Here is a 19,827-nt window from a genome sequence, read left to right as displayed (position 1 = left end):
CGGACAAAGGAAGTGATACAAAGACATGTTGAAAGCCTCCTTCAAGTCCCTGGATATTGACACCACCTCCTGGGAAACCCTGGAACAAGATGGATCGATATTTACTTGTTTGTCAAACATGTACAAAATAACAAGTATAGGTATGAACATAAACATGAACAAAGAAAGTAAATACAGATAAATGGGGACATTAAGACAGGGACAGTAGGCATGCTGGTGCGCTTATGCACGCCCCCTTTACGGACCTCTTAGGAATGGGGTGAGGTCCACGGTAGACAATTTAATGTTGAAGCTGTGAAGGTTTGAGGATGTAACAATGGAGTCAGATAGAGCATTCCAGGCATTAACCACTGTTGCTGAAGTTGCATTTTCTGCAATCAAGTTTGGAGCAGTTTACCTTCAGTTTGTATCTATTGTTTGCCCGTGTATTATTGAGGTTGAAGCTGAAGTAGTCGTTGACGGGTAGGACATTGTAGCAGACAATTTTGTGTACTACACTTAGGTCAGACCGTAGGTGACATAGTTCCAGGTTGCCAAGCCCAAAGTTTTGAGCCTAATGGCATAAGGGATTCTATTGTGAGCAGAGGAGTAGAATACTCTTCTTGTGAAATGCCTCTAGACCCACTCGACTGTATTAATGTCCGATATACAGTGTGGATTCCAGGCAGATGAGTTGCATTCGATAATTGGTCTGGCAAAGGTTTTGTATGCCCTAGTTAGCCATACAATGTTACCAGAGAAGAAGCTTCGTAAAATTAGGTTAACAACTCTTAATGCCTTTTTGGCAATACTGTTACAGTGAGCTCTGGGGCTTAGTTATCTTAACTTAGTTTGGCTCTTTGTCCTTCTCTTTCTGCTTTTAATTAGTGAACAGTTTGGTGTCATGATTGGTTAGTTGTTTTGTGCTATTTATAGTTTGTAAAGCTAGTTAGACTTCTTTTTTTTTAGATGGGAAAAGTGGGGTAAAAAAATCTTAATTGGAATAAAGGACGGCAGAGTTGAAAAGAATCAGAATTTAATTTGAATCCATTTGGAGGATACATGAAAGTCTTAGACAATTTGGATTTAGTTCTGGTCTACATCATAAAAATCATAGGAGATCTTAGCCAATAAACTCCTTTCTTATTTAATATGCCAGTGATGGCTGTCAAGTTGATGGAATAATTACACTGAAGGTTTTCCATTGCTGAATTGAGTAGTATCTGATCGTGGTAGGAAGAAGTAGGAGGTGTCTTTGCTGAAAAACAGTTTTGTAATTGAAGTCCCCACATCTCCCTAGATAGAAATATTTATTTCAGCATTAATCTACATTGTTCCATATGAACAATGTGGAATATTAGTTCACCCCATTGTTAACAAAGATTCAAAGGTGTACAAAAATTTGACTTGGGACTTTCTCTGGAACACAAATTGCAAATTCAAAAAGGAAATCAATGTTCAATTAAGTCAAGGGCCAGGGAACATGCGAGAAGGGGTTTCCCCCATTTTTTAGTTTCAGAAACATCTCTTAACACAGTTTTCTCAACATTTCTCACAATATTTTTGCCTCTGTTTGAAAACAACAACATTTTGTTTCTCTACCCTTTCATTCTTCTTCTTTGTCCTCACAGATTGCTAACACACACACACACACATACACACGTACATCACACAATAAAAACCATAACATATAAATATGAAATGATGACTTGTGGTGGGACATGGGTATGGAATTAATTAATGTTGAGGCACGTCCTGCTTTTAATTATAAAATTCAAATGTAATCAAAATTAAACCTTATTTTCTAATCCAAAGGATGATTAGGTGACAAGAAAAAGGGCTATAGAAAATTCTTTTGTCCATTCATTAGATTTTTAAAAAAACAGTAGAGCATATTCATGGCTTATTTATTTATTTATTCCAAGGATTTATGCAGCCACCTATCTTAAGCAAGTCTGGGTGGCTCACCATAATAAGAAAACCAATAAATAAAACAATTATAAAACAATAAAAACAGTGAAAGAATAATTTGCTTCTCTCTTTCTCCCGTTATGCGTTATATTGGGGAGAATTCAATGTTGTATCTATTTATAACATGAGGCTCTTGGTGGTGTCAACCTTTTTTAAAAATAAAAGATGAATTGCTCGTTATTTTGAAGAACACAAGAATAATCAGAAGTTAATAACCAATTATCTCAACAGATGAAAACAAAAGCATGTAGGAAGCCATGAATATATTATGGATTGTCTGTTTTATACACATTAAAAGAAGAGTTTTGGTTAAGTTTTTTAAGGGAAAGAAGTTGTGATTTAAGAGGAAATATTATCCCACAATTAATATAAGGTTGCATTTTCCTGGTCTACTAGAAAGCGTAACAGTCTAGAGCATTTCCATTCAAGACATGCATTTTTTGTCTCAATCTTCAAAATTTGTTTTGCAACTTCTCACCTCAATTTTGTGTCCTTGGTGCATATTCATTCATCAGTCCTTGTATAGGTTTTTCCTCATTCTTCCAGGTTTTATGTTATACTTCCAGTAATCCTCAGGTTCCCTTCTTTCTTGCCTATGCATGGATACTGTTGTGTTCCTTAAGAATTTTGTAATACATATTGTTAGGGTTCCAAGTAACACCCCCAATGAAAGAAGACTCCGAGGCTTAAAGTTCCTCAAAGTTCCATTTTATTAGGGATGTCATATTGACATATCTGGAAACACCCGAATCTGAAAGATTCCAGGTTTTCCCCACCCAAATGAAAGTCCAAGTTCCTGCCCAGCACCCACATGTTCATCAAATGGCCCAATCATGCATAGTCCCAACTGGAGATACCTCCCAGTCACACCCCTCTAGGTGCAGGGCAAGATGTCCTTGACTCTCTGAGTCAAGACCATGACCAGCATTAGAGTGAAAAAGTCATTCCAAAGTTCTCTGGTGTAACATCAGAGGTAGGTCAAATAAAGAGTGCTTATTATTTAAGGGTCTTGGTTTCCTCTTATGGAATTAGTTCATTTGTTAAAGTTCATAATTCATTAAGATGACTCAGTGGCTAAGACGCTGAGCTTGTTGATCAGAAAGTTCGACAGTTCAAATCCCCAGTGCCATGTAATGAAGTGAGCTCCCATTACTTGTCCCAGCTTCTGCCAACCTAGCAGTTCGAAAGCACTTAAAAATGCAAATAGAAAAATAGGGACCACCTTTGGTGAGAAGGTAACAGCTTTCTGTGCACCTTCGGCATTTAATCATGCCGGCCACATGACCACGGAGATGTCTTCGGACAGCGCTGGCTCTTTGGCTTTGAAATGGAGATGAGCACTGCCCCCTAGAGTCAGAAATGACTAACACATATGTGGAACGGGAAACTATACCTTTACTTTATAAACCTGCAACCAACTTCATTAACCTGTTTTCATATTTCTAAAAGACTCTCAAATACTGTGGCCTAAAAATGATCTTTCCTTTTCAGTAAGGCAATCACAGAAGTGAGTCCAACTGTATGAAGTGAGGTGTATTTTCAGATATAGAATTGCCTGAGACTCATCTTCATAGCAGAGGCATTCAAAATATTAGTTACTGGTTAATCCCTTAAATTCAAATGAGACTGGTTGCATTGGAAGAAACATTGAATTCACAGACTCTGATCTACTGATCAATGCAGGAGTACAAATTAAAACATCTCCAATAAATGTTCAATTAGCCTTTGTTACAACAAAACCTATCCCAATCCTAAATCATGATGTCATTGTCTGTTCTTAGGACTAGGAGGAATCCCAAAGATCCAATCAGAATCCTATAAGAATGAGATCTTCCGGTAAATGCTAGGTATTGAACTGGGTGTATTTATTTATTTATTTAATTATTCATTGGTTGATTCATTGGTTGATTCATTGAGTCATTCATTCATTCATTCATTTTCTGTAGCCATCTAACTCAACCAAGTGACTCTGGGCAGCTCACAATTATAAAAGTATAGAACAATAAAACAATAAAGACATCCAGAAAATAAATAAATATAGCAGCTGACATAATTAATCAACTCATGGTAAAGCCAAGGAAAGGGACTCAAATGCTATTTAATTATGGTCTTTCATATATTAAGTATATTGAATGAGATGAATGGTCTGGAAACATGAAAAATAAATACATAAACACCTAAATGTCATGCTATATATTTATAATACAATGTGCTTTTGAGCTACAGTCTTTCACCTTGCCTTGTTGAGCTTTGACATCATCACCTAAACTCCTTATTCATCCTTCTGCTACTTGCTATGTCTAACCAACCAACACTGGAGACAGAGGGGGCCTTCTGAATAATTGGAAAAATTGAATATAATACAATTGTTTGTTATAGTAATTTAGACCTTGCAGATGGATTGGTGAGAGAGCAGGCACTTCCTCAAATATTTATTTCCTTGGTATCTGCATTGAAGATTGTAAGCATCTCTGCTAGTTTTTAGAAATGGCACAGATGCTAGTAAATGTCTTTCAATACAGTTGTTCTAAACCCTTGTTTTTAGTTAACAACATACCTTCCTAGATGACTGATGATTCCCAGATTTATGTAATTGGTTCTGGTAAATCAATAAAGCCTATCATAATTTGCAGGAGCAAATTTTATTTTTACTCTGCTTTTTTTACCGAAGAAAAGTTATAACATCTTCTAGCAATTTTAAGCATTACTGTGGAATGAGATTAGATTGCTTTGTTGAAATCAGTAGAAACATTGAATCATACAGAAGGCAACTTCATTAAACAATCTTTTTAAATATATTGTCCTAATAGAATAGAATAGAATAGAATTCTTTATTGGCCAAGTGTGTTTGGACACACAAGGAATTTGTCTTTGGGGCATAGGCTCTCAGTGTGCATAAAGAAAAATAAAATAGAATACATTCATCAAGAATCATAAGATACAACATTTAGTAATAGTCATAGGTTACTAATAAGCAATCAAACTATACTAGAAAAGAAATGAAACAATATAAATTTTAAAGATAAAAGGAACATGGTTATAGTCATAACTAGAAAGGGATAGGTACTAGGAAGGAAGAGAGGAACAATAGTAATACAGTAGATAATCTGACAGTGGTGAGGGAATTATTTGCTTAGCAGAGTGATGGCATTTGGAGGAAAAACTGTCCATGTGTCCAGTTGTTCTGGTGTGCAGTGCCCTATAGCATCATTTTGAGGGTAGAAGTTGAAACAATTTATATCCAGGATGTGAGGGGTCTGTAGATATTTTCACAGCCCTCTTTTTGACTCGTGCAGTATACAGGTCCTCGATGGAAGGCAGGTTGGTAACAATTGTTTTTTCTGCAATTCTAATTACCCTCTAAAGTCTGTGTCTGTCTTGTTGGGTTGCAGAGACAAACCAGACAGTTACAGAGATGCAGATGACAGACTCAATAATTCCTCTGTAGAACAGAAACAGAAGACTAAATGTCCTCCGATTCTGTTCTACAGAGGTAGAACATGAGGCACATGTGGACTAAACATAAAGATACCTTCCAAAAAGGGCCCTCTCTTATATGAGTGGATTTAGAGAAATTGTGATTTTTAGAAGTCATCAAGGAAACTGAAGCAATATATCTAATAGATGGTTGAAGGTTTCTTCAAGGATCTCTCCAAAGTCAGTATGTGAATGATGAAAGAAAAAGCGGCATTGATCTTTGGATTGCTTTTGTTTTTCTTGGATACATCAGCATAAATATGCACTCGTGCTCTCTGAATTGAATGACACTGTTGGAAAGGATTTTGTGGTCATGGCAAAAATTCATAATTCAGAAAGCACACAGGCCATGCATTCTTCTCCTCTCACTCTTCTCACCACTTCTAGCCAGAGAGTGATCTACTAACATACAGGAGTCATCACACATTCTGTTTAGTGAAGCTCTTAAATGATGCATCAGGCATGGTGTCATACCGATGCTGTTTGTTAGTTGAGACTCTAGAAAGAGTGCAGAGAAGAGCAACAAAGATGATTAGGGGACTGGAGGCTAAAACATATAAAGAACGGTTGCAGGAATTGGGTATAGTTTAATGAAAAGAAGGACCAGCGGAGACATGATAGCAGTGTTCCAATATCTCAGGAGCTACCACAAAGAAGAGGGAGTCAAGCTATTCTCCAAAGCACCTGAGGGCAGGACAAGAAGCAATGGGTGGAAACTAATCAAGGAGAGAAGCAACTTAGAACTGAGGAGAAATTTCCTGACATTGAGAACAATTAATCAGTGGAACAACTTGCCTCCAGAAGTTATGAATGCCCCAATACTGGAAGTCTTTAAGAAGATGTTGGATAACCATTTGCCTAAAGTGGTGTAGAGTTTCCTGCCTAAGCAGGAATCAGGGGGTTGGACTAGAAGACCTCCAAGGTCCCTTCCAACTTTGTTATTCTATTCTATTCTGTTTGACATTAAGAAAGGTATTTTCCATAGTACTTAAGACCAATTGTTTCAGAAGGTTCTGACTGTAAGATCATTGTTTATGTCAGCTGTCAATTTACAGCCCCAGTGGAAAGAAGATAGATAGATAGATAGATAGATAGATAGATAGATAGATAGATAGATAGATAGATAGATAGATAGATAGATAGATAGATAGATAGACAGACAGACAGACAGACAGACAGACAGACAGACAAGATAGATATAGAGATATGATATTCTGTTTGCTACATGATAGCAAGTGAAGGCATTTGTTGCTTTCTCATTGTCCTCCAACATAAATTAAAGGTCAGAGCTGCTGCCCAGCCAGAACAAGGAAAGAAGGAAGCTACAGAATCCCTTCTGAGGAAATTTCTTGCAAGACCTCCAAAGACTAATTGAAAAAGAACCATTGGGAGGGTCACCCTGCCTCATCTCCTTCGGGCAGAGAGGAAGAGTCAACTTCTTAGTTGCTTCAGCAGTAACATGCAGTTAAGGCATCGCATAGCGTAATGCTTGAGCCCGAGGGCTACACCCAGAGTTTGAGGGATAAATCAGAAGATAAACTCCATCAGAAGGCAGGGGCAACCCAAATACATGTATTTGTTTTGCAAAATGTTTCTACTGCTCATTCAAACACCTTTTAAAGTTAAAATATTGTATCTGAATCCAATCAAATTTATTACCAAAGAGATAATTTGATTAAGACCCAGGTATCATACCTGTCCCATTCATGTGGGTATACTGCATGTGGGTAGATTGCAAAAACCACTCAGTTCATTAGGAAATTTTCTTAACCCCAAAGAAAAAAAATCTGCACAAGGCATAACATGAATTGTATTTAGTGAAGGTTACCCATGTTCATTTTAGATTCCAGTGTTCTTTTTCCCCTATCTATACATGGTTTATTATATTTATATCTTAGGTTTCTTCTGGAATCTCAAGAGAAATATGTTATCCTTCAGTTGATCTCCTCAACAAACTTGTGGAGAGGGTTGAGTTTGAGTGATAAGGACTGGCCCATCATCACCTGATGAGGTTGAATCAGAAATAGAAACTTAGGTCTTCTCCATCTCAATCCAACACCTTAGCTACGACATCACTCTGGACTTCGGTATTTTCAAAGAGAAATGAGATTATATTTTCAGAGATATCATTTTCAGAGAGAAAAAGGGGTGAAAAGAACTGATTGTCCCCTCACGCCAAATAGAAGTGACCAACCCAGCATTTCTTCTGCTGGAGGAAATTCTAATCCATTTAGAAACCTGGGGTCAACCGCCATGAGCAGTAGAGTTCCAACAATCCATTCCCCAAAGAAGGACTTCAGTGTGAAAGCTCTGGATGAAGAGGCTCTGCATTCTGTCAGAACTTTAGCACATCCACATGGTATCTTGGAGAAGATTTGGACAAGCAGAGACATCATGGATAGGAAGCTCGGGTTCCATGTGTCTGGGGATGAGGGCAGGTCACAGGAGGGATTAGAGGAGCCTCTAAAAGGATTGGTTGGCTTGTTGGTTGGTTCCCAAATCAGAACTTTCCATTTTTTAATCTATTTACGTGAGTTGTGGACTCTAGCAGGGCTGTCATCCAACTTTCTTCTACCTCCATTAGCTCAGTTTCCTTGGTGAAGAAATATATTTGGATTCTTTTAGATTTTACAATCCTATTTTGGATACAACTGTTGAAATGATTTGGAAGCAGTGAATGAAATCTGTGGTCTCTTATCTGGCTTATATCAGTAGTATTCAGCTATCCCAAAAAAAAGAGCAAATATTTCTTACTCACTAGCATATGCTGATCTCAATTTATGGCATCATAAATAAGTATCAAGTGTGTAATTTTGCTATTTGTAAGGGGATGTATTTTCTCAGCACAATACTCATAACCATGGTCTGCACCTTTCTTCGTTGTTTGGTTGGTTGGTTAATTGGTTGGTTGGTTGGTTAATTGGTTGGTTGGTTGGTTAATTGGTTGGTTGGTTGGTTAATTGGTTGGTTGGTTGGTTGGTTGGTTGGTTGGTTTTAGTCAATCAATCAATGTATTTATTGTTTTGACCACCAGTCATAACGAATAAGATAAAACCTGCACAACAGTGGCTACATATTCATAAAATACATTGAAATATTCAAAAAAAAATCAGTAAGAATATGCAGTGTTATTAAACTGTTTCAATAGCAAATAAAATATTAGAAAGCATTAAAAACTTTTGATAAATAATTCTTTCTATTTGGCAGCAGCCTGTGTAAAGCTTGCTAATTTCTAGAGCAATGTCTCCTTGTCTAAATTCATGGGATTGGGTTTTAGGTAATTCCATCAATTTTGTTCTGGTTCCATAGTACTTGAAATATAGAGTTCTTTCAAGCCTATTCCCCCCACTCCACCCTCCCAAAAAGGAAGAAATGGATGATCTTACATATACATCAGCTGAAACAAGGCTCCAGAAATACAAACCTAGCATTGAAAAGGAGTTTATTATGTGCTACATTCTCAGAGAAAGCACTGGTGTTTTCATTTCCAACTGAAGTAAATCTTAGATTTTATAGAGCCCTACTTAATGGACTTTGGATGCAACAGATAAATGTTGAGTTGAGGCTTTGCCGCCAATAATGGATAAAAGCCAATGTATCTGAAATAATCCAATCCATTAACGTAATTTACTTAACTTGCATCATTTAACATCCCTGATGTAATGCCTTGTTGTTGTTAGTTGCGAAGTCGTGTCCGACCAATCGCCACCCCATGGACAAGGTTCCTCCAGGCTTTCCTGTCCTCTACCTTCCCCCGGAGTCCATTTAAGCTCACACCAACTGCTTTGGTGACTCCATCCAGCCACCTCCTTCTCTGCCATCCTCTTCTTCTTTTGCCCTCAATCTTTCCCAGCATGAGGCTCTTCTCCAGGGAGTCCTTCCTTCTCATTAGGTGGCCAAAGTCTTTGAGTTTCCTCTTCAGGATCTGGCCTTCTTAAGAGCAGTCAGGGTTGATCTCCTCTAGGACTGATTGGTTTGGTCGCTTTGCAGTCCAAGGGACTCGCAGGAATCTTCTCCAGCACCATAGTTCAAATTCTTTGTCGCTCAGCCTTCCTTACGGTCCACCTTTCACAGTCAGACATTGCAACTGGGAAGGCCATAGGCTTGACTATCTGCACTTTTGTTGGCAGGGTGACTTTAGTTGGCAGAGAGACGTAATCTACTTAATTGCATCATTTAACATCCCTGATGTAATGCCTAATTGACATCATTTGTGTTATTGTGAGAGTCACATGAGTAGGCAGCATACCAAATAGGGCAAATAGTTGCAAACTAACAGACATTATATATAATTACAACCATTACACTTAACAGACATTCAAATTCAACATCACCCCTACTCTCCAAATGGCCCATTAGGTTGAGCTTTGACTATAGTTGCATAATGATTACATCTAACATCAGAAATGGAAAAGGGGGCATCTTAAGTTATAAGAAGGTGAATTCTGATTGAATGTTACAAAGAAAAGCTTCCCAACAGTAAATTCAGTTGGAAGCTTTTATCTATCCATCCATCCATCCTTCCATCCATCCATCTTACCCTATTTATAAGCCTCCTAAATCTGGATGGCAAGCAACTGAATACACAATTAAAACTAAATTATGATGTCCAAACAAATTAAAATTAAAAGAAGCACTTGCAGAAGGAGTGGCAGAATGTGGGGGTTGGAGTTAAAAAAGATATCAGCCTAGAATTCCTATGTAGCCACAAGCGAACTAAGAGCCAACCTCCCTTGAATTCAGTGGACACTTCTCCAAGCAGGTGCTAACCATTTGTTGGAAAAGTCCTGTGCACAGGCTATGTAGCATTTGGGCCCGGTCTTTTCACACCTGACAGCATTAGAACTAACATTATTGTTATTGCCCATTACAATAACATGGTTTTAAATTGTGTCTTAAAAGCATAGAGGGAGAGGGCCATCTTAGGAATAAGGTGTTCCAAAGAGTAAGGGGTGCCATTGAAACATATTCAAGGAGAGAGAGGGCAATCATTTGCCAGGGATGGTTTAATTTGAATTCCTACATTAGTTATTAGACTCATAACCTTCCTGTGTTGGGATTCTAATGTTGACTAATGTAACTCACCCATCCTAGAACCACACCCAAAACCTGTTCCCCAAGTGTCCTATTTAATTTGACCAAAAGGGAAGCATTAAATACAAAGGGAGTCATCATCTGGCTGTAATTCACTACAGACAATGTTTGAAATGAATTCAGATCAAAATGTTGCTTTGTCCAGACGAGACCTTGGCATTTGTTGGTCAGATGGGAGTCTTAGACCCTCTCCAGATTGCTTCTCTGCAACAGCAGAGAAAATAATTGGTGGAATTTTCTGTAACAGGGGAGGGCACAATTCTTCACCCCATGCTCACAATTTAGGTTTTTTTTTTCAAATGTTATATTTTTATTTTGTATTTTTATTGTTTGCTTTTCCCAGACTTTTCTACAGGTAGATCAACAAAATACGAAAGACATCAAGTCTAACCAGTAGTAGCTTCAGAGATTGTGGGTCCATTTTAACCAGGGTACTAATAGCTAGGCTACATGAGATTCTAATAATATATTTAAAATTAAAAGAAACCCCACTGGATTAAACCCAAAAGTCATGAAGTTTGCACTTTCTGCTTACACCAGGGGTGGGATTCAAATAATTTAACAACCGGTTCTCTGCCCTAATGACCAGATGGGTAGGTGGGGCTCAGTGGTCATGTGATTGGATGAGTGTGGCCAACTCAACATCACTCACATCGATGGGTGCTTCGCCCTAGCTGTTGCAATGTAATAAGGGTTAACAGAGAGGCAGTTTCTGTAAGCAGGGCAATAAAGATTAGGCTAGGAACATGACCAGAATGTTTCCTTCCTGCCTTCCTTACAGGATTAGCCCTGTAAATGGGGGGGGGGGGAACAAAAGGAGATTTCTTCCAACAACCGGTTCTCTGAACTGCTTAGAAAGGTAACAACCAGTTCTCCCGAATAGGTGCGAGCTGGCTGAATCCCACCACTGGCTTACACCATCATTTAGTAAGAGTTTCCCACACTACCACTGTCAGAGGCTACTATGCAGTGGTGGGATTCAAAATTTTTTACTATCAGTTCTGTGGGCGTGGCTTAGAGGGCATGGCTTGGTGAGCATGGCAGGAGAAGGATACTGTAAAATCTCCATTTCCTCCCGATCAGCTGGGACTCACGAGGCAGAGAATAGATGGGGCGGGGCCTGTCAGAGGTTGTATTTACCAGTTCTCCGAACTACTCAACATTTCTGCTACCAGTTCTCCAGAGCTGGTCAGAACCTGCTGAATACCCACCTCTCAAGGTTAACAAATGAGAAGAAATAAAAAATAAATAATAGTAATAGCAGTGGCTTTGGATATAGAGTTGTTTCTGTATACGTGGTGCAGAGGAACTAATTAATACATATTATAGGGTTTATATGTCATATTCACTAAAAAGTTGCTCATATTTTAAAAATTGCCATTTACTGCATGAATATATGATTCATGTCTTGTTTTGATAGAAATGGTTAGGAGAAATTTAAACCAATATAGGAGAAGGACAGTGAGAGCCTGGTGATGGTGTCAAGAGAGGCATAAGCCTAGAATCAGTATGTTCCCACAAGGAACCAAGTCTAGTCCCCCTTGAATTCCATTGACTCTTATCTAGCACCAGTTTAGTGCTGAGCATTAGTTTGCTAGATTCTTGTGCATAGGGATGAGCAATAAATCAGTGTGACTGGAACTTAGCGTGTGGCTCTGATTCTTTGCCCCTGACAATAAGTAATTTGTTCTGCTCTTTAATGCCATTGCACAATTTTATGCAGGATGATCCAACCAAGCCTTCTTTCTGCAAAATTAATGATAGCCTACAAGTTTGCTACAATTTTATGTGAGAGCCCCAAGATAGCTTCAGGTGAGCCTGTTCTAATCGAGGCTTCCCGAGAGCGTGAAGCAAACTCCTTGTCCTGACAAAAAACCCTTTTATTAATTGCGAATTTTCTGCTCATTCCTATGCAGCGAAGTCTTTCAAAGGAGGATTTACAGTCACAGACCTTCTCTGGCTTGGAGAGCTGCCAGGCTGATATCTGCAAAACTTGGCCAGGAGTCTTGGAGAGTCACAAACCAATTAGGTGAACTAATTGTCTCCTGCAAACTCCACTCCCCTTTCGCTCCTCTTTTATTTTCTCTGGGAAGGGCCATTCATCATCCACCTGTGGCCTTACTCCCAAATCGACCCCTGTTCTTTAGCTGTTCATCTGCCTCACTGATGTCTGATTCTGAAGGCAGCTGATAACTGGCATATGGCTCTGGCCCCCTCTCTGCCTCTGACGCAGAGCCCTTATCAGAGCCTTCCCCAGACTCCAGGACTGGCCCATGTTCCTCCCCAACCTCCTCACTGTCCGAATCTGCTGCCAGCTCCACTGACCGCTGGCAGGTCACAATAGAGCCTGGGTGCCAGGTAGCTTAAGGTAACCTACCTATCTCTATGTAGTGTATAATTTTAGGAGGAGTCTGCTTTTAAGATGTTTGCCAATTATTTAAATATGGTCATGTAAGACCTGAAATCCATTCTTTTTACTCATGCCCGAATGATCCATATCCATTGCTGCTACTGAGTATAGTAGTTAAACAACCACAATCAGCATACAGCCTTCACTGTAAGACAGGAAAAGAATGCAGTCCATTAAGAGTACTTACACAATTTTTCTTTCTCTCAAATTTAATAGTAGAAATGTCCGTGGGGTTAAATGACAAAGTTCCTTTTGCTTTAAGAATTCTCTTTGAATTTAGAGGGATGCTTGAGTTGCCCCTTTGTGATGTTTCACCTAGGGAGATTCCACTCTAGGGTAGTCAAGATTAGATTGTCGTATTGGATCAACTGAATTGTAATTGTACCCAAATTGTTTTCACGGGCACAAATAAGGCCTCAGTAACAAGTACTGCGGTCACCCAACAGAAGTGGACTTCTCTTTTCAGTAAGCAAGGGTGGGAGAGCAATAACTTCATTCACAAACTCCAGTATGACAGCTAATGTCTGGTTTGGCTCTGCAACCCAACAAAACAAACATAGACTTCAATGGATAATTAAAACTGGGGGGAAAAAACAATTGCTGCCAGCCTGCCTTCCATTGAAGACCTGTACACTGCACAAATCAAAAAGAGGGCTGTGAAAATATCCATAGACCCCTCACATCCTGGACATCAATTGTTTCAATTTCTACCCTCAAAACGATGCTATAGGGCACTGCACACCAGAACAATTGGACACATTGATAGTTTTTCCCCCAAATGCCATCACTCTGATAAACAACTAATCCCCACAACGCTGTCAGGTTATCTACTAAGACTGTATTACTATTGATCTTCTCTTCCTTCCTAGTACCTATCTCTTTCCACTTATGACTATAACCATGTTGCTTGTATCTTTAAAATTTATATTGTTTCATTTGTTTCCTAGTATAATTTGATTGCTTATTAGTAAACGATGACTATGACTATCAAGTGTTGTATCTTATGATTCTTGATGAATGTATTCTGTTCTATTTTTCTTTATGTACACTGAGAGCCTATGCACCAAAGACAAATTCCTTGTGTGTCCAAACACACTTGGGCAATAAAGAATTCTATCTTCTATCTATCTAATAGAAATTCAAAACCATACAGGTCTTCAGAAACAGTCAACTATAGTATTGTGGAATTATTTAGGTAGGAAAACAGTCATATATCATACAAAAGAGTAACAGAATAACAGAGTTGGAAGGGATCTTGGAGGTCTTCTAGTTTAAGTGTATAGGAGGCCTTATACCATTTCAGACAAATGTATACAATAACGATGTACCACCAATTTGCACCCCTATCCACATACACTCTGGGGGACTCCACTCCTTCAGAATAACAGGGTAATAGAGTTGGAAGAGACATTGGAGGTCTTCTACTCCAATTCTTGTTCAAGGAGGAAACTCTATGCCATTTTAGATAGATGGTAGTCCAATCTTTTCTTTAAAACCTCCAGTGATTGACCACCCACACTTCTGGAGGCAAATGGTTCCACTGATTAATTGTTCTCACTGTCAGGAAATGTTTCCTTAGTTCTAAGTTGCTTCTCTCCTTGATTAATTTTCCACCCATTGCTTCTTGTCCTGTCCTCAGGTGCCTTGCTTTCTTCTTTGTGGCAGCTCCTGAGATATTGGAACACTGCTATCACGTCTCCCCTAGTCTTTCTTTTAATTAAACTAGACATACCCAGTTCCTGCAACCATTCTTCATATGTTTTAGCCTCCAGTCCCATAATCATCTTCTCCGCCCTCCTTCTAGAGTCTCAACCTCTTTCTTACATCATGATTCTTTTATATCTGTGACACTGGCAAAAGTACAGGAAACTTTAAGAAATAAAGAGAAAAGGTCTGTATCTGCTGTGTCCTTAGAAATGAGAAATATTCTAGATTCTAGTAGCTGGAAAAATCAATCACTCTTACAATCCTGTCTCTCCTGTGCAGAGGTGTAAACACTGGTGACCTGGAATTGCTCACAGTTCCCACAAGCTTTGAAGAGGACCTTGGTAATTGAGCATTAGAAATGTCACACATAGAGTCATCAGTTGAAATTGTTTTCAATGAATGAAATGATCAAGTCCATAGTTTGTTCAGTCAATACATTTCATTTGGGCTTCTTCGAGTTAAATGGTTGGTCTCCAGGTGATTTTTTTTAGCTGTTAAAAAATTTCCAGATATCTTCCGCTAAAAAGTATGTCATACTTTATGATGAAAAGTTTATTCATTTTATTTTAACTGTTTATAGTTATGGGAGTGCCATATGTATTGGCCATTATTCTCTTTCCTTGTTCTAAATTTTATTTGGAAAAAATGTCATGTTTTGTTTTCCAGTAAAACTATATAGTTCAACGTAACTCATCAAGACTTTCACTTTGTTGAGGTGGAAAAAAAAACCAGCTTTTCCAAGTTTCCAGGACACGGTTGTTATTACTTTTCCTTGAGATTCTTTTCCCATACATGTCTTCCCTAATTCAACATTCATTCAGTGTGTGTTGAGAGCCATCTGCATAGCCAGCGGTGGAATATTCTCAAGGGATGCTTGAAATCTGTTTGAAATTTGAGATCTGTTGAAACAGATGTTTCCTTGCCTAACTAGTTTGCAAAGAAGTGTAAATTTTTTGGGAAATTTTGATGCAATGCAGAAGGAAAGGGGAGGGTCCTTTCTTTCCCATATGGATTTGAGGATGTTGGAAGAAATATCCATCTGGTTCAGTTCCAATCTGGGAGAAAGGCACTGGAGACAAAATGGAGGCTGGGGGCCGATTGGAAAGGGGATCCATTGACTGATGAACAGGACCACATATTTGTGGTCCTGGTGCAGCTGACCACATGAAGTTGAGAGTGGAAGGTATTTATACCTTCTCTTGGGCTTTGCACTTGAGCGTCCTGTTCCTGTGCAAGAACATGTATTCTATTGGTTGTTGTCAGACTCCCATGGTGCCATGTACAAATCTTAGGAGTTTGTCTGAGCTAAGTTTGGTTGAAGCTTGGGCTGCTGATGCAATGTCCTTAGGGCATTATGCAATGTGGTGAGCTTGGCTGGTAGATGGTAGATGGTCCTATTATGTCCTGAAGGGTCATGTCTTAATCCCATTGCCCTGAAGCTGAAGGTCTTTTGTTTTGTAGATAGGCTGCCCCAATCTTTCTCAATGTGCACAAAATATCTGCTGGGGGCTATTAAGAAAGGTGGGGGCTGCTTTCCAAGAGCATGTTTCTCCATTTCTCATCTAGGGAAATACAATATTCTGCCTTTTTAAAAATATTTCTCAAAATATTTCATTCTTCTAGGCGAGGGTTGGGTGCTAACTTTCAACAAGGAAAATTAATATATAATATTTAATTTGTAGCACACTTTACCATAGCTTTCATATATAAAAGTCTCTATAAAATATGATCAATAAATAAATAGAAGACCAAGCATGGTTCATACATAAAAATGAAAAGTTGGGTTCTTTCAGACAGTTGAAGTACAGTTTGCTACAAATTGCACAATAAAATACTGAATTCTAAAGAAAGCCGTGTACCTCAATTTTAGTATGTTTAGAAGACAGAAGGTTTGTACACTGAAAACTAAAGAAACAATCAGTATTGTAGTAAAATAAATAAAGTTCTATAGTCTATTTGCCTTCCACAGTATTATAAATATACAAAAACATATTAGAAAAAAACTGAAAGGGGTAAACTAAGAATACGTGCTTTGCATTGTAAAATCTTTAATAAGTTCCATTTTCTGATTTTGAATTATTATCATTTATCAACAGTTTCAGCATCTTCTGATCGGATGGTTTTGGTTGTTTTTTTGTTTTTGTTTTTTTGTCATTTTCATTCATTTTTGGACCATTGCAAGCTTCTGTCTGTCTCCTACATTTGATTTGGTGTATTTTCAAAAACCGTTCAATTTCTTTGATTCCATTCAAAATGAAAATATCCTTTGGAAATTGGAAAATATAAATATTGATGTTTCCAATTTTTCAGAGAAAGAATAGCTGCGGTGCTTGAGGAGAACCATTAAAGATGGGATTTTTGAGAAAGCTCTGAGGGACGATATTATCTAACATAGATCCCCGTAGCTTGGGCTGCACTCGGAAACTTTTGTTCTTGGTGATCATCATTTCTTTCTGAGTAGCTTTTGTTATTATGTATCTGTGTTGTTATTCTCTCATACTGTGTATTTCACACTTCTGCCATAAAAGTTAAAAAGTCAAATGAATGTAGGATGTTCAAGCTCTGGGCCGCAGTGATAGATAAACTCCAGTACAGAAGCACATGGGATGCGGTGGCTCAGTGGCTAAGACACTGAGCTTGTCGATCAGAAAAGTCAACAATTTGGAGGTTCGAATCCCTAGCACCGCATAACGGAGTGAGCTCCTGTTACTTGTCCCGGCTTCTGCCAACCTAGCAGTTCAAAAGCACGTAAAAATGCAAGTAGAAAAGTAAGAACCATCTATGGTGGGAAAGTAACAGAGTTCCGTGTGCCTTTGGCATTTAGTCATGCCAGCCACATGACCACGGAGACAGTGCTGGCTCTTCGGCTTTGAAACAGAGATGAGCACCATCCCCTAGAGTTGGGAACGACTAGCACATATGTGCGAGGGGAACCTTTACTTTACAGAAGTACAAAGTACAAGTTTTAATATGCATACGTGTTTTAAATTCACATTTAAACACGCCAAGTTCTATACTTTTAACTGAGAGTGCACAATATTATGCTTGAAAACTCTGCTAAGCTTCCCTGGATGGCATTAGTTTTTAATGAAAGCTACCACAAAATGCAATGGGGGATGCTCACTGTTGTATCATATGTTACCAGAAAAGCTGGAACAATAAATTTGACCACCACTCTCCATAAAAAGTAGCTATGATGAACCAGTAAATACTTTCTCTCCACTTAGAACCAGTTGAGAGAAAATATTTGAAATATTCAAGTTCATTCTGGTATAAATAGAGACTTCTGGTACCATTTGTGGTGCAGAAAATTCCATTCTCCCCTGGTGTTATTTATAGCTCTCTTTTAATCTCTCTCATTTTTTTCTTAATTGCATTATATTTTCTTATCTTTGCTTACTTGACTGTGTTATTGTGCACCACTCAGAATCATGTATGTGAGATTGGCAGTTATATAAATTTAATAAATAAAAGGGAAAAAATGGCACAAACTAGTTCTCGCAATAAAGCACTTGTAGAAAGGAATGTGTTTTGTGCAACACAACAGTTACTTGACTTCACCCATTTTCTGTTTTTACCAATATGTCACAACAATTTAATGTATATATCCCTATTTTAAGCAACCATTAATTATTTTTTTGCTTGGATTTTGACTTATTTCACCTATTGCAATATTAATTGCAGGAGGTTGGACTAGAAGACCTCCAAGGTCCCTTCCAACTCTGTTATTCAGTTACTCTGAATTGAATTTATTTTCAACTTATAACAATAAAAACACTGACTGAATTAAAAGGCTATGTGTGTATGCAAATTTTATACTAGTTAGTAATTCACACTTTATCATAGTTAAGCTAGCCTGGAACATGGCTTTGTGGATAACTTTCCTTGTATACCTTTGTGATTAAGTTTACCTAGCATTAATTAGACAGTTAAAAGAAAATGCTGCTGAAAATGAGCTGAGAAAAGAATTTACTCTGGATGCAACCCATTGTTTCTTCTCCTGTAGTAATTTAATGCAGATCAAATAATCAACTGAAAGGCACAGAAGCATTAATTTAGGCTGGTACATGTCAAGATTGAAAATGTGCATGGACAAAAGGATATGAATGGAAGTCCCACCTCCCATGAGGTCTCTTACCACAGAGGGGTTTGTTCAGAATCTTTCAGGTTGCTTGCTAAGTTCTAAACAAGGTTCCTTTCAGGTTTTTTTATTTATATTTGTTTGTTTAGTTTGCGGGACATGTACAAGCTAACACAAGTATAAACATAAATATGGACACAGTAAAGGGGTACAAATAAATGGGGACAGTAGGACAAGGATGCTAGGCACGCTGGTGCGCTTATGCACACCCCCTTTACGAACCTCTTAGGAATGGGGTGAGGTCCATGATAGACAGTTTGAGGTTGAAGTTGTGGGGGTTAGAGGATGTAACAACAGAGTCAGGTAGAGCATTCCAGGTGTTGACCACTCTGTTACTTTCTGCAAACAAGTTTGGAGCAGTTTACCTTGAGCTTGTATCTAGTGTTCACCTGTGTATTATTAAGGTTGAAGCTGAAATAGTCATTGACAGGTAGCACATTGTAGCAGATAATTTTGGGTACTATGCTTAGGTCAGACCGTAGGCGGCGTAGACCCAGGTTGTCCAAGCCCAAAATTTCAACCCCGGTGGTGTAAGGGATTCTATTGCTAAGTTCTAAACAAGCTGATTAACTGTGTTTTTTTTTAAAAAAACCTTGCTGTCCTCTGTCAGCCACAGAAAATTTCAGAAGTGCTCAGGAATAGCCTTTTGCCGAGAAACAAGGGGAGGGAAAGTCACAAGATACGTCATTATGCAAACGATGTTTCTTAGGTACTTCCATGTAACACTGCAATGCAAGTAGAAAAGGGCAAGGTTCACCTTTCATTATCACAATGATGCCTGTCTTGTCATTAGGATTTTCTCAGTGGTAGGAAGGTCTCACCCAGGAATGTTTCAGAAGCAGCTCATATACATCCCCTTGTCCTTTCCAATTTTTGAATCCTCACCTGGACAATTTCTTTACAGAGGGTTTATTTTTAAATTTTAATTCATTTATTTAGTTTCTCAAACATGTAGGATAACAGGATAACAGGTATAAGTATGAATATGGAGGTGAACAAAGAAAATGAATACAAGTAAATGGGGACAATAGGACAGGGGCGGTAGGCA

General features: G+C 38.4%; 1 protein-coding gene across 1 annotated transcript in view; it reads left to right on the top strand.

Annotated features, from left to right (window-relative positions):
* CDYL2 (chromodomain Y like 2) overlaps positions 1-19,827 on the top strand; it is an 88,227-nt gene that overhangs the window by 14,460 nt on the left and 53,940 nt on the right. The window lies entirely within an intron of this gene.

This window comes from Thamnophis sirtalis, unplaced genomic scaffold (assembly GCF_051295495.1).
Source record: "Thamnophis sirtalis isolate CommonGarterSnake01/CBP01778 unplaced genomic scaffold, rThaSir2_p1.2 scaffold_14, whole genome shotgun sequence".
In the NCBI taxonomy this organism is placed as follows: Eukaryota; Metazoa; Chordata; class Lepidosauria; order Squamata; family Natricidae; genus Thamnophis; species Thamnophis sirtalis.
This window is presented reverse-complemented; position numbering and strand designations above follow the sequence as displayed.